General features: G+C 39.4%; 1 pseudogene; it reads left to right on the forward strand.

The window, feature by feature from the left end:
* LOC119804474 overlaps positions 1–22924 on the forward strand; it is a 65667-nt pseudogene that overhangs the window by 29266 nt on the left and 13477 nt on the right.

A 22924-nucleotide genomic window follows, 5' to 3' on the forward strand; every position in this document is an offset into this window, starting at 1 on the left:
CTAATCCCCAAACAACTGCTTTCTCTAATAACTTCCATGCCACTGTCTTAGTCGTGGGCACATCTTGCCTGGCATGGCAATTGAGTAGAGCATGCAGAGTTGGCTATGGGTATGTTTGAGACCTTGCTAGAAGCCTGCCTAGCACTTCTGGCACAATGAAATCTAGCCAGTAGAGAAGAAGTTTTCAGGTCAGTTCGAACTTGACAGAATAACAGATTTCAAATTGGCAGGTTATAAAAACTGGAGGATTGTATGAAAATAATGTCTGGCAGTGAGAGTCTGTTTACGCGACAAGATTTTCTTTTAGTTCCTGTTATCCCGAGTACCAGTACAGTTTCTAAGCGGTTAATGAAGCAGAAAGGTTTCTGCTTAAATGAATCCTCCATTATAGTATCTTCCCGGTAAAAAAAATCTTGATTTTTCAGGAGCCTTCAAGACGGTCAAACTACAAAATTGAAAAGCTGGCCAGGAAGGGGCAGTTTCAGTTTTAGGAACTGAAGAATGGACACACTGAGTGCACATTGATTGGGGTTGCAATGCGAGGAGGCAAAGCTAACAGCTTAGGAGGTCCTGCAGAGAAGAACTGAAGGTACATATTTAGAATTTGTTCCATCATTCCCATTTCCTAGAGTAAAGCAAGTGAGGCCAGGAGAAAGCTGTAAAAGCAAACTGGAAGTCAGGAAAGGGGTCACACTGTGCTAGAATATTTGTGAGGTGTTGATTCTTCTTATCTCCCCACTGCCTTTAAAATGAGACTAGCCTCTTACCCGAGTGTGGTTGCACACACTGAGATCCTAGCACGGACGCAGTTGGGTCATGGTTTTGAGGTCAGTCTACATTACAAAGCAAGATACTCCCTGTCACAGGAGGAAGGGACGGAGGGAGAGAGAAAATGAATACGGTCTTATCTTTATTCATGTTCTTCCCCTTCCTCTACCATACAGTAAATTTCTAGAGAAGTCTTTCATTTAGAAAGCACCCTATGTTGATCATACCCAGAAGTTCCCTTGGGAAAAAGAATTATTTATATTATTTTTCATTTTTAAACACACACGTGAGTGCGCGCACACACAGAGAGACAGAGACAGAGATACACACAGAGAGACTGAGGCACAGACATAGAGAGAGATGCCGGCAGAGAAACAGAGAAAGTGACACACAGAGATAGAGACAGACACGGAGATTTCCTATTTTTTCAAAGACAGCATCTCTTAGACTAGGCGGTCCTTGAACTTGTAATCTTGCTTCTACCCCCAGAGGCTGGGGTTACAAGTATGCATATCCATACCTATCTTATTCTTTTGAGATAGTGTCTCATTCTGTAGGGTAAGCTGGTCTTGAAAGTTTCAACCTTCCTGCATACTGGAATTATAGGCCTGCATCACTGCTCCTGGCTTTATATATTTTATTTTAAATCTACACATAGTAATTGTATTGATTACAGGGACAGTGTGACATTTCAGTGCATGCGCATTGGGGCAATTGGAATACCTATTCATATACATGTTACTTTATTTTCTGACTTTGAAATATACAATAATTGTTGTGAGCCATACGTATTTTACTGTTACTCCTTTTGGTGTCTCAGGAAAATAGTTCCAGCCTTTTCATTAACCAGTAAGTTTTTAATCGTGTAGGTTTGGCCGAGATTGCAAAAGCCATTGGTTTTGATTTTAGGATTTAAAAGAAAGAGGTTTAGTCTTATAAACAGTAATAGTTAATAGATAGGGAATCCTTGGAGCTTTGGCTCTGACTCTCAAGTATAAAAGGCTTAGTCGATTGACTAAGAGGTCAGTAAGCCTGTGACTCCTGGACTTTATCCCACAGTGTCATGATCCAAAATTAAGTTTGTGATATTGATTTTACCTTTATTTTTCCTTGGGCATAGATTTTTTAATTATTCATTATTTCTGCCACAATTGTTGCAAGAGATGGAGCCAGCCCAAATCCCAGCAGGGACGAGGGAGAGACTCACGAAGTTCTCCCTCTTGTTTAGGAGCTGTTGGTACTTGGCAGCTGCTGGGGGAGGCGGAGTCAGTTTGCTTTAGAGATGTGGCACCCGAGAGGCAGCCCATGCTTCTAGTCGGTACACAGACAGGCAGCATCAAGAGGACTCGGTGGGATTACAGAAAAGGAACACCTGAAGCTGGGAAGGAAAGGTGCTGGGCTCTGGAGATATAGGGAGAAGCTGGAAGGCAGGGAAGGGGGGAGACTTGATCAAAACACGTCAATTAAAATTCTTAAACAAAAACAAAACATTTATCATGCATGCGTGTGGGTATCAGTGGACAATTTGTGAGATTCAGTTCTTTGTTTCAGTATGTGGGTTATGGGGATCTAATTTGGATCCTAAGGCTTCCCAGCAAGTGTCTTTACCCACTGAGGTATCTTAATTGCCTGACTTTTTTTAAAAAAAAAATTCTGAAGTGAAGTGTGGTAACTCATGCTTATACATCTAGCACTTCAGGAACATGCCCAGGCTGGCCTCAAACTTATGATTCTCTGTCTCAGCATCCTAAGTGTTACAACCACAGGGGTGTACAAATATGGCTGTCCTGGATGAATTTAGTCTGTGGTCTAAGTTTATCCTTAGAAAATGGATAGATTGGGTAATAATTTTGGATGTCTTTCTTTTATAGCTCACATATTTTCTATTTAGTGTTCAATCAAACAATTTGAAATCAATTGTGATTACTGTCAGAAGTCCCTCACAAGACTGGGCCTGCCAACATCCTGTCATAGGTAGGGAAGGGCTCATGAGCAGTGCCCCCCTCCCCCAGACACACACAGGAGCCATAGGCAAATATGGGTAGCTCATGAAATCCTGCCCTTCCCTGGTTGCTGGGGAGGGAGAGACATTTTCTTCAGTGTGTAGCCAATGGTAAGGAGACCATACTCCCAAGTTTCCTTATCCTTTACCCAGGATTATATAAGCAACCATAATGAAATTCACGAATGAATGAATGAATGAATGAATGAATGAATGAATAAACAAAAGCAGAAGAGAAATTAGGTAGGAAGAGAAGGGTGACCAGTGAGAACAGAAGGGAAGCAGTAGAATGTAATGGGGAACATGCTAAAATTGCATTACATGTATGTGAAATAAATTTAAAATGCAACTTCTCAAAAAAAAACCCACAAAACAAATAAATCAAAATTTAAAAAGAAATTTAACATTCTTCTTTGAACTTTTTTATTGCATTTTTCTAAAGTTGCTTTTCTTTTGCTGTGAAGATATACCATGACCAAAGAAACTTATATGTACCTGTTATATTATATATATATATATATTATATATATATGTATTGTATTGAATGTAGTACAAAGCCTTTGTATACTTTGTTCAAATAATTATATCAATCAATAAATATACATTTTACAATTCTTAAAAAAAGCATTTAATTGGGGACTTGCTTACAGTTTCAGAGATTAGTCCATGACCATCATGGTAGATAGACAGGTATGGTGCTGGATTAGTCAGTAGTGGACAGCTTCCATCTTATCAGCAAGACGGAGGCAGATAGGGAGTGACTGGACCTAGCAAGGGCTTTGAAAATTTCAAAACCCACCCCCGGTGGCATATCTCCTCTAACAAGGTCACACCTCCTAATCCATCCATCAACTAAGTATTAAGCATTCAAATATGTGTGCCTCCAGGGGCTGTTCTCATTCAAACCACCACAGGCATTTACTGTTATTTATTTGTATAGTGTGTGTGTGTGTGTGAGAGAGAGAGAGAGAGAGAGAGAGAGAGAGAGAGAGAGAGAGAGAGAGAGAGAGAGAGAGAGATCTTCAACCATATGGGTCCCAGGATCAAATCCAGGTTCAGTCTTGGTAGCAGGCACGTTCATCTGCTGAGCCACCTTGCCCCACCTTGCCAACTGTAACTTTTTTTTTCCTTTCCAAAATTTTCTAGACTCATAAACTCCTTTTTTTTTTGTACTTTCCTTGTGTGGACTGGTGGTTATCCTCATGTTAAAGAGTATCTGTAAAGATATTGCCAAATACAATCATGTAAAACTTTCTGTAAGTGGAACTGCACATTTTGATTCAACGTGATATATATTCTGCTTAGCTGTCAGCTGTTGAATTCCTACTTAGAGTGTAGTACCTTGACTATACATATTTCTGCTGTGACCCTTTAACACAAGTCCTCCTGTTGTGGAGACCCCCAACTATAAAGTTATTTTTATTGCTACCTCATAGTTGTAATTTTGCTACTGTTATGAATCATATTGTAGATATCTGTGTTTTCCAATGGTCCCTGCGAAACAGCTCTTTGGCTCTGAAGGGATCGCAACCCACAGACTGAGAACCACTGAATTATACAGTCAGAAAGCATAGCGTTGTATGAATTTGTTTAAAAGTACAAGTTGATATAAGGAGTTGTTTGGCAATAACTCTGGTTATATTTGATAGGTATTTCTGATGACTTAAAATATTATTTTAAGAAACTCTTAATTTAGAGTTAGAAATTGAAAGATGAGATAGAATTATCAATGTTTCAGGGTAGGATAATTTATGTTATACCATATTTACTATCTTGGTTCTTGTAAAAGTTTGCATATTGACAAATTTTAAATTTCTATGAATCTGTTGAGTTCCTTAGGTTAAATAACTTTGCTTTCTTTATGAAAATACAGCAAACTGTGTGCTCTATATAATTAACACACCACACTAATGGAAAACATAACTTAAGGGAGTGATTTATTCATGTAGCAGGCTCAGAGGGCATCCGGAAACCTGCTGAAGCAATCCGTAGCCATTGCTTTCCAGTTAGCTTGTCTTGAGTGGAAAATTCCCTTTCATGTAACTTGTCATATTAACTAACATGTTTATTACAGAATTTCTTACTTGCAGGTATATGACTGGAGGCAATTTGGATGGAGAATAATTCATGGGAGTGAATTCAAGCTCCCAGAACATGGAATGTTGCTGTCGGTCCTTCTCGGCCAAGGAACGCGAGTTTTCATAATGACATTTTTTTTCTTTATGTGAGTACATTCAGGTATAACCTAAACATTTGTAGTGAACTGTTGACATGTGTTAGACTTTGATTTATAAGTACAAAATAATTTTGAAATATGTACCCTCAATTTTAAGAAAATTCATGGTTTTTAGTACTTATATTTCTGTCTTTTCAAATTCTGCATGTGAGTATGAGAATGTTCCCCCCATAAGTTCTAAATAATTTGCCTAAAAGCTTCGGCAAAGTCAGGCAAAGTAGCGCACGCCTTTAATCCCAGCACTTGGGAGGCAGAGACAGGTGGATCTCTGTGAGTTCAAGGACAGCCTGATCTACAAAGTGAGTTCTAGGACAGGCACGCTCCATAGTGAGACACTGTCTTAAACAAAAAGCAAAACCAAATAAAAAATAAAAACACCATATATTTCTTACCTTATAAGGTAGAGAGATGCATTGCTGAAAATTGGAACGGGTAGAGTATTTTCAGTGGACTAGTGGACACCTAAAACAAAGGCTAACATTTTGAAATACTATGGCAGGCTTCAGAGCAGGATTTTGATTTTTCTGTTTATTTTTTCCCTCTTTTTGAGACAAGTTTTTTCACTGGCCTGGAACTTGCCAACTAAAGTAAGCTGGGCAGCCAATCAACCCCATGAGAGCCATCTGTCTACCTCCCTGGAGCTGGAATTAGAAACGCACCACAATGTCCAATTTGTTTTTGAGACAGGGTTTCTTGGAGTAACCTTGTCCTGGAACTCTCTCTGTAGACCAGGCTGGCCTCAAACTCACAGAGATTTGCCTGCCTCTGCCTCCCCATTGCTGGGATTAAAGGTGTGCATACCATCACTGCCCAGCCTTTTTTGATAATTTATATTTATTTTATGTTCATTGGTGTTCTGCCTGCACACACACACACACACACACACACACACACACACACACACACACACACACACACATATGGGAGGGTGTTAGAAGCCCTGGAAATGGAGTTATAGATAGGTGTGAGCTGTCATGTGGGTGCTAGGAATTGAACCTGGGTCCTTTGGAAGGACAACCAGTGCTCTTCACTGCTGAATCATCTCTAGCTCATGTCCAAATATTTTAGCACAGGTTCTTGGTATCGAACTTGGTTCTTTGTACTTGCAAAGTAAACACTTTACAGACTGAGCTATGGCCTCAGCCTACAAGAGCAGATCTTTAAGTGTCCAATTAAGATGGCATTCTTATTTTCATTTTTAACCTTGCATTTACTTAGTTGGTTTCATGTAGCTGAGGATGAAATTGAACTTGTAATCCTCCTTCCTCTTCCTCCCAAGTGATGGTACTACAAATAGACACATGTCACCGCAACCATTTTGTGGAGCTCTGGAAATCAAACCCAGGGCTTAGCCTTCCAGGCAAGTGCACTACTAACTGAGCTACAATCCCCAGGCTTCTCTCTTTTTTTAAATTTTTGAGACAGGGTATCCTGTAGCACTGAATGGTCTAGATCTCTGTGTGTAGCTAAGGACTTGTTCTCCTGATCCCCTTGCCCTCACTTCGCAAATTCTGGGACTCCAGGTGTGTGCTACCATGCCCAGTTCTTGAACTGCATTGTTAGAAGGCAGTCTAAAGATGACCTAAGAGCATTCATGTGCTGTCTTAGTTTGTGAGCTCAGAATGGAGCTTGTCACTGCTTGATGGCCAGAGCAATAATTTTATAAACAAAGTTGTGCGGAAAATGGCTTATTAGATGTTTCGAAGGTCAATGGCATTTTAAAAGGTCCAGTATAAAGGCACTTCCCACTCCCGAAACTGTCTTCCTTTGAATTTTTTATTCCTCACTTTGACAAAATACAGAGAAAAGAAATTTTTCATTTGCTTTTAGAGGCAGGGTTTCTCTGTGTATCTCTGGCTGTCCTGGAACTCACTCTGTAGCCCATGGTGGCCTTGAACTCAGAGAGGTACACCTGCCTCTGCCTCCTGAGTGCTGGGATTAAAGGCATGCGCCCCCACCACCCAGCTGAGAAAAGAAATTTTTTTCTTTCTTTTTTTTTTTTTTTGGTTTTTCGAGACAGGGTTTCTCTGCAGCTTTTTTAGAGCCTGTCCTGGAACTAGCTCTTGTAGACCAGGCTGGCCTCGAACTCACAGAGATCCGCCTGCCTCTGCCTCCCGAGTGCTGGGATTAAAGGCCTGCGCCACCACCGCCCGGCGAGAAAAGAAATTTTTAAGGGAAAAATAACTTGCTATTCTTGGGATGACTATTGGAATAGGGAAGGGGAAACTGTGTGACTTTGACCTAGTGAAATTAAAGACTAATTCAACTATCAAACTTCCACATACCTTTAACTGAAAATCAAATCTTCACTTCAATGGTCAGGGAAGTAGATGACTGAATATTGTTTGCTTTCAATATGATTTAAGTACTTCTCTTAGAACATTCCCTTGTCTTTCGTTTTACATAATGCATTAGAGGCATAATATTTAAAGTCTCATGCAGCCCCCATTTCGTTTTTCTGTCTTCAGTTCTGGCTAGCCTGGGTTTTCTTACCCCTGCTGCTCAAAGTGCCTTAATGAACTGTGCTGTTCTGCTGTGGCTCTTACTGGAAATCCCTGCTGGACATGTCTCTGCCAAGATGGACAAGAGTAAGCATTACCACAGTTATTATTCCAGAAAGTCGGTGTGCTAAATGTAGAAATTAAAAGGCCTTAAAGAAAAAAAGATCAGAAAAAAAATTACAAGGAATTTTAGCCAACCTACTCCATTTTAATTTCGTACCATTACCCTACAGTGCAGTTGCAATGTACTGATTACACTTTAGTATTTTTTAAATTAAATTTTATTTTTTTGAGACCTGGTTGCTCTGTGTAACAGCCCTCTGCTGTCCTGGAGCTAGCTCTTATAGACCAGGCTGGCCTCGAACTCACAGAGATCCGCCTGCCTCTGCCTCCCGAGTGCTGGGATTAAAGGTGCGCGCCACCACCGCCCGGCTACACTACAGTATCTGGAAAACGGTTTCAATCAAGGCATTCCACTAACAATTCTGCTTTTTGCTTCCTCAGCATTTAAAGGTGTAAACTGGGAGATGCATTTTTTTTTTTTTTTTGCTGACAACATTGTTATTTCCTGGGTGAGTATCTCATATACTCATCTCTATATACAATTATGTTCTTTCTTAGGTTTCACCTTGGAAAAGACTGTGCACTATAATGAAGAGCAGGAAGGAGCTGAATGGCTGCTGTGCTCTCTGGAGCTGCAGTATTCCCTGACTTTTGTATCTGCAGTCTCCTCTCCATTTTAACTCCAGCATAAAGAGATGGCAATTATACAGTTACATGCTCCGTTTTGATCCTTGTTTTCGAAGCAGATTCTGTCAATGATCATCATAGTTAGGCATCTTGCATTGCACATCATACTGTAGTGACAATTTACACATGGCATTTTGTTATTCGCCTTGTTGCTGCCTTCGGTGATTATTTTTTCCCTGTATCTCCTTGTCACTGCAGCACCATTAGTGACAGTTGTAGGTACATTCAAAGTCAATATGGAGGTGGGGCTGTCGCTGTGCAGTACTTGTGAGAATAGTTTATTCAGTCTCTTAAAGACAGTGTGTGTGTGTGTGTGTGTGTGTGTGTAGGTAGTGTCTCATTGTGTCTTAGCCAGTTAGTTTCTCACCATACTTCACAGATAAAGACAGTGTGTGTGTGTGTGTGGATGAGTGTCCCTTTATGTCTTAGCCAGTTAGCTTCTCACCATACTTCACTGATAAAGACAGTGTGTGTGTGTGTGTGTGTGTGTGTGTGTGTGTAGGTGAGTGTCCCATTTTGTCTTAGCCAGTTAGCTTCTTACCATACTTCACTAATCAAGTTGGAGGTTGCTTAGGATTTTTACCTTCATAAACAGGATAACCTGGGAAACAGAAACATACTTTTACACGGGTCTGCAGGCACATGGGTTTGAGGGTGCTAGCATAGTTGTGTTCTACTGCTCTCTTCCTGGCTTGAAAATAGCCAGCTTCTCTCCAAGTCAGAGAGATTAAGTAGGAAAATTAGGGGAGGAGAGGGAAGGGAAGGAGGGCTGTTCTTTGGAGGCCCTCCTTTTGAGTTTGTGGTGCTAATCTCAGGGCTTCCCACATTCACAACCACATGTAAACCTAACTATGTCTCCAAGGGCCCATCTACAAATAGAACATTGGTGGCTAAGACTTTAACACATCAGTTTTGGAGAACACAATTCAGTGCACATCATGCTTTCTAACGCCAAGGAAAAGTATTCCCTAATGTGTTTTGAAAGGAGATCTTTTATTTGTAAGGAAAATAGTATTGGATTGTATCTTAACTGTATTATGGTACTGTAATTCCTATTTACTTAGAAACACGTCTTTAAAGCTACAGGTGCATCACAGCAGAAGAAGAGCTCCTATACTGGAAATGCCATAGAGCAGATATGAGTGAAGAGTCCAATGTGTCCTGCCTGGGGACAGAATGATGGCAAAGACTCTAATAATGCTGGGACTCTGTAGAGTCCCCTACATGCTACACATCAGTGATGTGGTCACTGGTAATCAGTGATGTGGTCACTGGTAATCATTCTCATCTATATGCAGCTTATTCACACTCCAGAGAAAAGGTTAAGACCGTTGCAACTTTACACATTATAAAATTGCACATCAGATCTGTATTCTTCAGGATTTTTGACTGACTTATATTAGCATAATTAGTTGCTTCCCCTCTTTGTGAGTGGAACCATCTGGTTTTCTGTACCATATGCTCGAATCAGAATAGGTGGTCTTTCCTGAGGTGAGTGGCTTAACCCACCTACGGAAGAAAGTCATGACCTCGACAACTTTCCAGATATATTGCAGATATACTCAGCTATGCTTCAAGTTCAAGACTCAGATGAATAGGAAACTGAATATATTTGGCAACAAACTGCCAGTGCAAGTGTCATTATTTGTCACTGTAATTCTCGGGGTAACACATACAAATGCCAGCTTGTGGGGTCCAGGGAAGTGGCTCAGCAGGTAGGAATGCTTCCTACCAGCCAAGCCTGAAAATTTGAGTTTGAGCACAGGAACCCACATTATTGACGAGAGAACCAACTCCTACAAGTTGTTCTCTGACCTTTACATGTATGCTGTGGCACGTATGTGCATGGCATGTATTTATCCATGCAAACACATTTAAAAGTATATGCTTTAGAAAAAGGATCAGTCACTGCGCTGGATAGTTATTCATTGATCTTTCTTACTGCAAGATTTTGTTGTTGTTGTTGTTGTTGTTTTACTGTATTTAGTAAGTACCTTGAGAGAAATAAATAGAACTTGACTTTGAGATTCTGTTTTTGAATAATTTAGGAGCTAATGCATTGTTGAGATCGGAGGAGGGAGTGAAAATGTATGTAAAATATTAACTCGGACAAATTCTACTTGATAGAAAGCCTAGAGCTTACAAGGGTATGTATTAAATGTAGTGGAGGTACCGTGGAAGAAAAGACTGCTTCAGCTTGACACACCTGGGAAGGCTTCACAAAGGCAATAATCCATAAACTAAGATTGGAAGGCTACTTTACCACTATTGGGATCCTTCCTGTCCCCTTCTCATTTCGTTTAGAGCCTGGCTCATTCAGATCTTGTTCTTCTCTTAGACATCTATTCTACCTTTTCACTGAAGCCATTCTTTTTACTGCTTATAAATCACTCAGGCCTTCCTTTCTATTCCTAAGACGACCACTTTCCTTCCTTCTCTCCCTACCCGTCTCCCTCCCTTCCTCTCTCCCTCCCTCCATCCTTCCCCTCTCTCCATCCTTCCTTCTCTCCTTCCCTCTCTCTCTCTCTTCTTCTATCCCCCCCCCCTCACTCCTAGTTCTACCCAGAGCACTGCTCATGCTAGGCATGTGAAGTGTCTATTCAAATCTTTACTTATTTCTAAAACTTCATTGCAAGTATGTATATATGCAAATATACATGTTTTGTGTTTATTTATTGAGTGTGTTCAAGGGCAAGAGTGTCTCATGCTGAGTGAGGTGTCTACTCAAATCTTTACTTATTTTTTAAAACTTCATTACAAGTATATATATATATATGTGTGTGTGTTTTATGCTTATTTATTTATATATTGAGTGTGTTCAGTTGCAAGAGTGTCCCATGGTGAGTGTATGGAGGTCAGGAGACAACAGGCAGGAACTTGTTTTGTTCTTCCACCATGTGAGTTCTGGAGATCAAACTCAGGCTAGAAGACTTCAAAGCAAGTGCTTTTATCCACCGAGCCATCTCACAATCCTAAATCTTTACCTCTTTTTAATTGGTTCTTTTCTCCACACTTCCTTGTCTACAATCTTCCACTCTTAGACCCTGTGGTGGTTTGAACAGGAATGGCCTCCATAGACTCATGTGCTTGAATGCTTGACCCATAGGGAGTGGCGCTGTTAGGTAGTGTGGCCTTGTTGGAGGAAGTGTGTCACTGTGGGCTGGGCCTTGAGTTCTCGTGCTCAGGCTACACCCAGTGTGGGATATAGTTGCTTCTGTTGCCTGTGGATCAAGTTGTAGAACTCTCCGTAACTTCTCCACCCCATGTCTGCCTGCACACTGCCATCTTTCCTGCCCTGAGAGTCATGGACCAAACCTCTGAAAACTGTAAGCCAGCCCCAATGAAAGGTTTTCCTTTATAAGTGCTGTCTTGTCGTGGTGTGTCTTTACAGCAATAAAACTCTAAGACATCCCTCTAGAGCTGGAATTTCAGGCATGTGCCACCATACCTATCTACAAGTTTCTTTTTTTTTTCCTTTTCTGTTATTGACTTTTTTTTGTGGTAGGGTCTCTGGTCACCCAGGCTATCCTTGAACTTGCCATGTGTCCAAGGATGACCTTGAACTTTTTACCCTCTGACTCCACTTCCCAAGTGCTGGGATTCTAGGTATTCACTACTGCACTCGGCTCTGTGCAGTTCTGAGAATCACAGTGGCCTTTGTGCTTGCTACTCTTATACTCTAGCAATTGAGATCCATACCCACTCCTACTTCGCTTCTTTCTTGTCCAATTTTGAGTTTTTTATGTATACAAGTCATTTCTCTGCTATAGCATTTATAACTATTTCTTGTAGTGTTTGTCTTTTGTATAGCAAAAGATGTGAACATGAATGCATCCTCTTTATCAATGTTTTCTTTATAGATGTGCTTTTTGTTTTGTATGACTTATAGTACTTTTATTTATTTTTTTTACAGCACGGAGAATTAAAACCAAAGCCTTGCACATGCAAGGCAGGTACTTTTCTATTGGGATCTTTCCCAAGGCCGATTAAAATTTTGTTTTGTTTTGTTGAGACAGGGTCTCACTACTATGTGGCCCTTGCTGGGCTGAAACTTGCTATGTATGCCGGATTGACTTCATGTTTGTAGCAATCTCTGCCTCTGTCTCCCAAGTACTGAAATTTGAAGCACAACACCCAGCTTTTGTTTCATTTTCTAGACTGTGATTTTTTTTTACTGCTTCTTTTGCATTATGACCATTGAGTTTTTAATTTATTCATTTTTGGTTTGTTTTTCTGAAGCAAGGTCTTGCTACGTTGCCCTAGGCAGGCTCAAACTTGAGTCAGTCTTCCTGTCTCAGCTTCTCAAGTACTGAAATTACATGCGTGCATCACCATGTTGGGAATCTTTCGGTTTTCTGAACGTTCCTTTAAAATATCGCTTCTCAGGGACAGAGCTCTTCTTACTGACACAGCAATTGCCTAGCTTGTATATTTTGTTACTTTTCTGTTGCTGTCATAAAACACTATGAGCAAGGCAACTTATAGTAAGGACAGGGTTTTGTTTGCTTTTGTTTTTGTTTTTGCTTACGGTCACACAAGGAGAGTCCATGGTGATAAGGAGGGATGGAGAGAATGCCTGAAACAGACAGCGGGGAGATCACATCTTCAACTATAAGCCCCAAAGCAGAGGGAGAACAAACTGGAAGTGGGCTAAGGCTGTGAATTCTCAAAGCCCTCTCCAGGGACATGCATCTTCTATCAAGGCTATGCCTCCTGAAAGTGCTATAGCATCCCTAAACATCACCACCAACTGCGGACCAAGTGTTGAAACACCTCAGCCTACAGGGTGCATTTCTCTCTCACATACACACCAAAACATCTTGTCTGTGTCTCATGGGTTAAGATATTAACGAGCTAACTGCGTATTCGTTTTTTGATGAATAGTGTCATTTCTTTGAGTTTAGTTTAGTTTCCAATTTTGAAAGTTATTTTTAGCCTCTATTTTTCATGTCTTTCCCAAAGGCCTGACAACTGCTGTTTTATATGTATGTATATATGTATGTATGTATGTGTGGGAATATTTAGGCATAATGGTGCATGCCACAATCCCAGCATTTGGGAGACTACTGAGGCAGGAGCTCACCTCAAGTTTGAGGTCAGCCTATTCTAAATAACGAGGTCTTGGCCAGAGTGGGCTACATATGGAGAGCTTGTTGAATGTCTGGGAATAAGATAATAAACACTATCAACATCATATAGAGACATGTGGAGACTCAGATCTTCACTGTATGTTGAACCAGACTCTCTAGCTATTGTTTTGTATTAATTCTCTCCCTCCCTCCCTCTCTCCCTTCCTCCCTCCCTCCCTCCCTCCCTTCCCCCTCTCTCTGGTATATGTGCTTATGTAGAGACCAGAGGAGGTCATCGAGTATCTTGCTTCTATGACTCTCCACCTTATTCTTCTTTTTTTCTTTTTTTTCTGGAAACCTCTTAGGACATTATCTTCAGGGTTTAAGTATTTGGTCACTTTCCCAAGAGACATATTTTCTAGTCTCCTGTCTGGGGAGTTACTATCTGATCATTAGCTTTCTAAGAGATATGTGGGAGAAGACAGAGAGTGTCTAAACCTGCAAAATTTAGTGTGCATTTGGCTACTTTAGCATTTCAGAGTAGCCATTTCTTTTGCCTTTTTTGCTGTTCTCTAGCACCGAGAAGACGCCTCCAGATATCTGCTGCAAGGGAGGGAGGAAATAGAAGTCCCCACTTCTCAAAAAGCTTTCACAAAAGTCTCTTCCTTTAGTCACTTCCCACCTCTTCTCGTTACTCATAGAATACCTGCTGTTATCAGTTTCTGACCCTTTCATGGGCTCCGTAGTGTGAATTATTTTTTTCTCACATTTCTCACTGCCTGCATGGCTTCTCACATCTTTTTTATTTTCCATTATCTGATTTCCTGTTCATTTTACTCGTGGAGACTTTAAAAACAAATGCTTCTTAAATTTTTTTTTATTTTATATGGATGTCTGTGTGCTTGTGTGTTAGTATGTGCATGTGAATGCTGGCATCTGCACCAACCAGAAGACAGCATCAGGTTTCCAGAATCTAGGGTTCCAGGCAGTGGTGAGCTGGGAGATGGATGTGGATGCTGGGTTGGGGTTTTTTGAAGAACAGGAATCACTCCTCTGCTTTTCCTATTCTATTTTTACATTTTTATTTCTGTAATTTTTTTATTATCTGTGTGTGTGCATGCATATGCACCTGAGTATATGCACATAACTGTGTAAGTGATGTGTGTGTGTGTGTGTGTTTAAGTGTGGGTATGGTTGTGTCACAGCATGAGTATGGTCAAGGAAAACTCTTGGGAGTCAGTTCTCTCTTTCCAGTGTGGGATCCAGGGACTGAATTTGCACCATCAGGTTTGCGCAGCAGCCAGTTCTGCTGGAGGGGACATGCCATTGGTCCTTTAGTGTTTTTTTTTTTTTTTTTTGAGACAAGGTCTTACCATGGGTGACCTAGACTTGCCTAGTGCTCACTTTATACAGACAGGGTTTGTAAGGAGTTGCTTACTGTTACTGAGACAGACTCTCACCTTGTAACCCTGGCAGGTTCAGAACTAGCTGTGTAAGCCAGGGTGGCCTCCAGCTTGCAAGTATCTCCATGTCTCTGCCTCCCACATCCAGTTCAGGAAGCACTATTAACTGCTAAGCATCTCTGTATTCCCCATACAAATGATTTAAAGTTTTTATCATATGTATCTATCAAGAATTCCACGCATGGATACAAGATATTTTGATGATACCTATTCCTTTTCTTCTTCCAACTTCTCCCAGATTTCCCACATCACCCTCCCTAGGTCATACCTTTTCTTTTTCTTTATCACCCACTGATTGCCGTCAGTGTTGAATGCATGAGTCAGAGCGTAAGGCCATCCATGGGAGGATGGGAAGAATTTAGGCCCAAGCAGTTTTGCTCAAAAGTAACTATACCACACAGTGCTACTCAGACTTGTGTGATCACTAAGTTGTCTCACATTTTATACTAATTATGAATTATGTTTTGCCAAATACGATTATATATGTTAGGTTTTTAGTATATTTCTTTAAATTGATCTTTTTGAACGACTATTTGTTCTTTGCCTTCCCCACCTTTTATATTCCTGTCTCACTTTTCTCTTCCCAAGCATTTCTGTTACTTTTGTTTTAGGTATGTAGATGTTTTCCAGAATGGAAGCCTGTGTACTACAAGTATATAGTGCCTACGGAGGCCAGAAAAGGGTGTCAGAGCCCTTGGGACTGGAGTTCCATCTTTTTGTTACCTGCCATGTGGGTGCTGGGCATCGAACCTAGGTCCTCTGGAAGAGCAGCCAGTGCTCTTAAACGCCAAGCTATCTTGTTTTTTTTTTTATGTTCCATTTCCTTTAGTATTTTCAAATTTTGTCTCTTTTTCAGAGAAACAGTTTTTGTTTGGTTGGGTTTTTTTTTTTTTTTTTTTGATGCTGAGAATGTAACTGAAGCCCTTGGGTATGCTAGGCAAATACTCTATCCCTGAGATACAGCACCATCTTGTAAAACATTCTCTTAACTCCCCTCCATTTTCCCTCCCGGAGTCTGAATACGCCCCTGCCTCTTAATTAAGTCCTTGTTTCTTGGTTCCTTTCCCCTCTCTTCTTCAAAATGTTCTTCTATTGTTCCTCCTCTACTTTTGACATTTCTCTCTTTAAGTTATGGCAGTAGTTTACATTTAACATAATATTAATCAGGATTTACACTTAATAATTTTGTTATTTTCTATGTATCTTGTGACATTTTTATCTCTGTTCCTTCCCTTCCTTACATGAAAAAAAAAACCATACTTTTCTTTGTGGAACAGGCTTTTTCACTTAACATGTTAATCTTCAGTTTCATCCAATTTTCTGCCAATATAGTTTTATTTTTCTTTATGGCTAAATAAAATACCATAGTTTTGCTCAATCGGTTGCTTATGGGTACTTGTGGTGATTGCATAGTTTGGTTACTATGCATAGTGTTACATAGCAAAACTGTAACCCTAACAACTGTTTTTTATAAAAAAAGGAAAAAAGAAAAGTATATGAGCATCTCCATTGTCATTGTTAGTAAGATTATCTGGTATTTTGCCTTAATTTTGCATATTATATATGTATACACACACTACACACACACACACACACACACACGCACACACACCTGTCAGTTGAATATTTGGCAAATATTTTGTTCCATACTGCAGACGTAATCCCATTGATCAAGTCTTGTAACTGTTTCCTGAGCTATTGGTGTCTTATTCTTCATAGATCTTGAATTGGTTCCCCCTATATTGTCCTGTAGAAGCTTCAGAGTTTAGGTCTTTTATGAGTCAATTGTTGTATAAGTGGAGAGAAAAACATAAAGTTTCTGTTTTCTACTCAGTACTGGAAAGCAGAATGCAGTTGTAAATTCAGAAACCAGATGTGGTTTATGGGGTATCATACGCAGATGATAAGCATCATAAAGTACTAGAATTATTATTTATTCAAATATACTAAGGTGAAGGAGAATTTAATTTTCTCAGTTTATAAATGGATTTAGGGTTATGCGCAAAAAGGCTATATGCTAGTAATAATAGCCTTTGCTCTATGTAACCCTAAAAGCGATATATACTAGACTAACAATATAAATCAATAACAACAGAGTGACGGGCTAGCATATACAAGGTACTGGGTTAAATCCTAGCTCTGTGAAAGAAAACATAAAGCAATAGACAAGGAAGAGGGAACATGATTTGATGGGTATATATTGCGACATTCAACTGGAAGAAAGCTTGAACTCTAAAATTCAGCACTGGTTGAGTGACTTTGGTAAGTCCCATAGCTTCTCTGAATGTCCAATTCTTTGCCTCTAGTGCCCATGTTGCAGTGTTGTTTAGAGAAGTAAACTGATGGATTGTGAAATTGGTTTTTGAGCTTAAAATGTTTTGTCCTTTTCTTCGAGTGTCTCAGTGCCCTCTGCTCATTCGTCTGCGCTAGTATTTCCCACACTGCATTGTAATGTGTTTGTCTGTGGTGTCTGGCTATTACTAGTTTATCTTTTCTTAAAAGCAAGATTTTTATCTATCTTTGAACATCAAAGATTAGCATGTAAATACTCAGCAGATACTTGATGAATATGTATAGAAGTGTTTCATGTGGAAGATGGACCCTGGAGACTCAAGTTTAACTTTAAATTTTCTGCTTATCACATGCTATTAAAAGACTAGAAATAATAAGGTTGACATAGTAGGAAATTTTCAGAATTCAAAAACATGATGTTGCAGAATAGTTATAGATTTATTAAACCTCATATTAACATTCTAGAGCTTTCTTTCTAAAGGAAAATTGTTGAGATGGTTTAATTGAGTTTATGTCTAAGAAGGGAGGCTCTGATTTGTCAAGTGAGAAGTAATTTTCTGGCTAAGGAATGATAACAGCTGAAATGAATCTCAAAAGTAGGAAATTTGGCAAAGGAATATTATGATTAAACAAATTCATTAGAACAGAAAGGTATTAAAAGCATTTTGGGGAGTGTGGTTAAATCATGGAAAACCAGGCTTCCTTATAAGGCACAAAACATTTTAAAGACAGGAAGCAGAGGCTTTGTTATTGCTTGAAAGAAATTGAAGGTGCATTTACAGGAAAGCATATCCAGTTAAAGAGTAGAACAGATACACCTGCTGGAAAGGGTCTCGCTAGAAAAGACCTTAAATACAAGTGTGTGTGTGGGGGTGAAGTACAAACAGTAAAATGAAAGAATAGTGGAAATTTGTTTTAAATGACTTATAATTGTAACTTATAATTAAAGAAGAACAAGTATCCAGTGCAATGTTCTTGAATAAGGCATTGAAAAGAGAGGGCAGGAAAGAAAGCAGCATTAGGATTCTAGTTTTGGACTGGACCTGAGGGAACTTAAAATGGAAGAGTTATTTCCGGAAAAGTATCAAACAAGCTCCGTAGATAGAGCCTGTTACGAACCTGGTGTGGTGCGCTCACCTTCAGCTCCTGCACCCGGCTTGTTCATGCAATTCTTTGCATGTGCTATTGTCCTCTTGTTGCGCTTTTTGCTGTTCTGTTGAGCTTCTCTTTAAGGCATTTTATCAGATATATCTCTCAACCATTTTATTGAGGTTTTAATTCCTCTTGTCATATTTTTAACTCCCAAGAGTTCTTTTATTACCTCAAAAGTCCTTAAAATTTCCTCTTCTTGTTTTATGGTTGTAATATCTCTGTTAATTGCTCCAAGGATGCCTTATGATAGACTTTGAAAATTATTCTCCTGCGTTTGAAGGCTTCTTCCCAAGAGAGTAGACCCTTCAGTCTTCTGCTGAGGTGGGGGAAGGGAGGTTGCTAGGCTGTGGTGGGTACAAAAAATTGTAGGTTTCTTAGCTTCTTAGGCTAACTTTCATAAGTCACCTTTTATGCATGCTTAGAGGAGGACTTGGCCTCTGAACATTCCTCAGCCTTTTTGGAGCTCTCAATATAAATTCAGTTGCCTCTCAGCCCTCCCTGCTATGAGGCTGGAAGGCAACTTTCTCAGATATATTGATTTAGTTACTATTTACCTGACCACTATTTAGAGCTAAAATTTGTTCCAATGTTTTTCTTTCCTATAACATCTAAAGTTTTGCAATTATGACCTTTTATAATTCCTTTACTGTATTTTTATCGTGGTTTTGAAAAGGAAGCAGATCCAAATGCATGAGTTTGTGCTGATATTTTGTTTGTGCTTTAACAAACAAAGCTTGCCTGAATATCAGACTAGCCACACTAGTTAGCCATAGAGGCCAGGCAGTGGTGGCACACACCTTTAATTCCAGCCGGTAGGAGACAGCGGCACACAGATCTCTGAGTTCAAGGCTATCCTGGGCTACACGAGATTGAATCAGTCTAAAAAAGAAACAGAGCCAAATGGTGGTGGCTCACACCTTTAATCCCAGCGCTAGGGAGGTGGAGACAGGAAGGGACGTGGCTGGGCAGAGAGAGGACTATAAGGCAGGAGGAGACAGGAGCTCAGAACATTTAGTCTGAGGATTCATGAGGACAAGATCGCCCCTTTGGTCTCAGGATTCAATGGAGGTAAGAACTAGTGTCTGGCTGCTCTGCTTCTCTGATCTTCCAGCATCAACACCTATATCTGATTTCGGGCTTTTATTATTAAGATCAATTAGAATTCATGCGACATGAGTTCAATATGCTATCTTTAGTCTGACTCTTGTCAGCTAGGTCTTTATATCTTGTGACCATCCCCTTTAGGTTTTAATTGCCACATTATACAGACTCTTTCTATGTTTAGCTTTCTTTTGTCATCTCCCCCCACAGGTTGATCGCCACCTGCCACACATGCACTCTGCCACACATTAATCTCCCCCCCCCCAAATTCACTTAATTATAACAAAGTGGAGTTTTAACCTCTTCAGCTCATTTTTTTAATTTTATTTTTGAGCAGGAAAAATGTAGATTAGGAAAGGTGAGAGGGAGCTCTTGAAAGTAGGAGTGTCTCTAAACAGGATGAATACCTCTTTAATTCATCCTGGATTTTGATGGAATAAAGTCTGTTTTCCTTAACATTCAGAGGCTTCCATAAGTTAGTCTTTGTCTGTGTCTTTTCAAGTTTGTATTTTGGGTATTCTAAAACAATCATAGTCATCCCCACACTGACACTTTGAACAGTATGGAAATTTATCTGGAACAAGTGGAGACACAATTAGTATTGCCGCTCTTGTAGCTAGTCCATTTAGCACTTGTTTTATTGATTCTGAGTGCATCACACAGCCTATTTCAGTCTGGGTTTCAAAAACCTGTTTTCCATATATGTCGCTTCTTCATTGGGTTCATTATATTGTATATTGATATATTAATCTATACATTATTTCTATTTTTGCTAGATTTTGAAGATGTAAAGACGAGAGGTTTGTAATCATATTTGTAAATCAACTGCTATTGCGTGATAGCATGTTTAAGTCTCAGCTCAAGGACCAATTTGTGCATTGTGATGTAATATGTTTCGAGGGCTTAACATTGTAATTAATTATTCTCACCAAAACAATGTTCTGACATTCGCATTAAATATGTTTATAATATTTTTCTGGCAGTATATTTTGTAATGGTATTCTCCACCCCTTTCCTCAGAATTGTCTTCACTGGTATCTTTATTATGAATCTAATTCTTTGGATGGAAAATTCATCAGCTTCTGTATCCTTTGGTTTATTGGCGAGTCTGTTTGCATTTTGCTTTGGAGTTTCAGCACCACTAACATTTTTGGGAGTGTACTTTGGGGAAAAGGAAGAGGTAAACTTTCACAACATTGCTTTTGACTTTTGACTGATGCTTGAAACACCTTACCGTGTATGTGGTATACACAAAATACAAAAATACCAATAAAAACAACCTTAAAATCATTTTTGAATTGAAGATATAAGAAAAAGTAAAGACAGTAGCACTTTAAGACACCGTTTAGTAGACATTCCACATCACAGGACATTTATCTTTGATGGACAAAATTAAAAGGACATAGTCTAGAAAGGCTAACATCAACTGCCTTGGACTGCAAATGTTTTTATAGTGGGAGAAGAGAGCAAAGACACAACCGAGAAATGGGATGATCAGTTACAGATTTGAAGTTAGCCTAATTCTGTGTATAAGAGAAAAGGAGCAGATGCCCGCCAAAGACTAAATGTGCCCGCTCTGCAAAAGGACTGTCCAAAACTAGTTTGAGATATAGGCGGAGAAGAGAGAAGTAAAACAAACAAACAAACAAACAAACAAACAAAAAACCCTAATGAAGTGGGAAATGGAGTTCTACAGAAAACAGGGAAAAGAAAAAAAATTGAACACTGTTGACAAATTCATGGATAAATTTATTTAGAAGGTAACTTTTTAGGTAAATTTGGAGGGAGCTTTTAAAGATGCCTATTTCATATTAGAATGCGTTTGGAAAAGCAAATACCCAGGGCTGCATCTGGAGATCAGTAGATAGAGTGCTCGGCTACCAAGCAAGAAGTCCTGGGTTCAATCCCTAGCAAAATCGGGATTTGATGGCACGTGCCTGTGTGTAAATCGCCACGCCTGACTTCAAAGGCTAGTTGTTATAGCAAATAAAATAGACTCCTGTTATAGCAAATAAAATATACTCTTAAAATGATTTTACCTGTTACTTTTTATATTTTTATGTAACCACTAAAAAAACCTTAAAAACTATATATATAAATATGTATCATATTTTTATTTACATTGTACTTTCATTGCACAGTGGTGCTCTAGTCCTAGCCCACATGACGTTCATGTGTTGTTCAGTTTCAGGATTCTGAATTGTATTGTCATTATGTCTGTGAATTTGTCTCACTCACTCCTATTGTTGCTTTATGTATTTTTAAACAGTTTGAGTTTCCAGTTCAAACACAAGAGTCTCCTCTTGTGAGTCCCAAAAGGAGTTTTTTTTTTTTTTTCCAAGCCAACTATTATACTTGGTAGTCTTTTACCCTTTGGCTGTATTTTTCTGCAACTTTCTTACATTCTAAACCATATTTGGTGAGTATCACATCTCAATAAACTCAAGTTTGGTTTAATCCATAACACTAGTGCATGTTTATATGGTAATAGTTCAGTGATAATGTAATGGTTCAGGACTTGTGTGCAATGTTCGAAGATAAAATCAAGGAAGATAGATGATGGGTACCAAAATAAAATTAAATTAGTAAGTTCTAATGTTGTACAGCATAGTAGAATGGCTTTAGTTTATAGTAATATACATATTTTATAAAGACTAGAAATTTTGTGTTGGTAGGATTGAACATAGGGCTTTCTTCATGCCAGTAAAAACCTCAAAGTTTTAGTTTTGTTGATTAACTTTCTATCATTTCAAAGAGGTTAAATTCTTGTATAATATTTCATCTATTTTTACTTCATTCAGGAAATATTAATTTGGCTTTGGGTAATTTCCTAGGGAACAGATTTAATTTGCCACTTTTAAACATGACGCTAATGGAATTCTCTATGAAGATTTACTTTAAAAAATTAATAACTAGGGTTTGGGGCTGGAATGATAGCTCAGCAGTTAAGAGTACTTGTTGCTCTTCAAGAGGACCCAATTCAGTTCCCAGCACCCGTGGCAGGTGACTCACAACTTCCCGTAACTCCAGTTCTAGTAGCTATGAATGACACAGTCTTCTAGCCTCTGTGGGCACGGGCACACACACACACACACACACACACACACACACACACACACACACACACACACTTAAGCAGACATCCACATAAATAAATAGAGGTCAATGAGATTGCCGGTCCACCTGCGTTTGATCATTGAATTCAATAATCTATGGAAGGAATGAATTGACTCCCAGCAGTAATCCTGTGCCCTCCATACAAGTGCAGTGGCATGCCTGCACCCCCACACATAGACACACAGAAAAAAATTAAAATTGGAAAAGTAACCTCTTGGTAAGCTGTTTTCCATGCCTTAGAGACATTTTCCAGGACTTAACTGAACCTTGTGAGACAGCAGGCATACGGAAACCCTAGGGTGGGAGATACCTAAATATGGAAAGGGGAGATCTGATTTTTATATTTTAATATTGCCCTTCCAAAGGAACATTTCATGCTGGGAACTGAATTGGGTCCTCTTGAAGAGCAACAAGTACTCCTAACTGCTGAGCTATCATTCCAGCCCCAAACCCTGGTTATTGATTTTTTTAAA

Source organism: Arvicola amphibius, chromosome X, assembly GCF_903992535.2.
Source record: "Arvicola amphibius chromosome X, mArvAmp1.2, whole genome shotgun sequence".
NCBI classification, from domain to species: Eukaryota; Metazoa; Chordata; class Mammalia; order Rodentia; family Cricetidae; genus Arvicola; species Arvicola amphibius.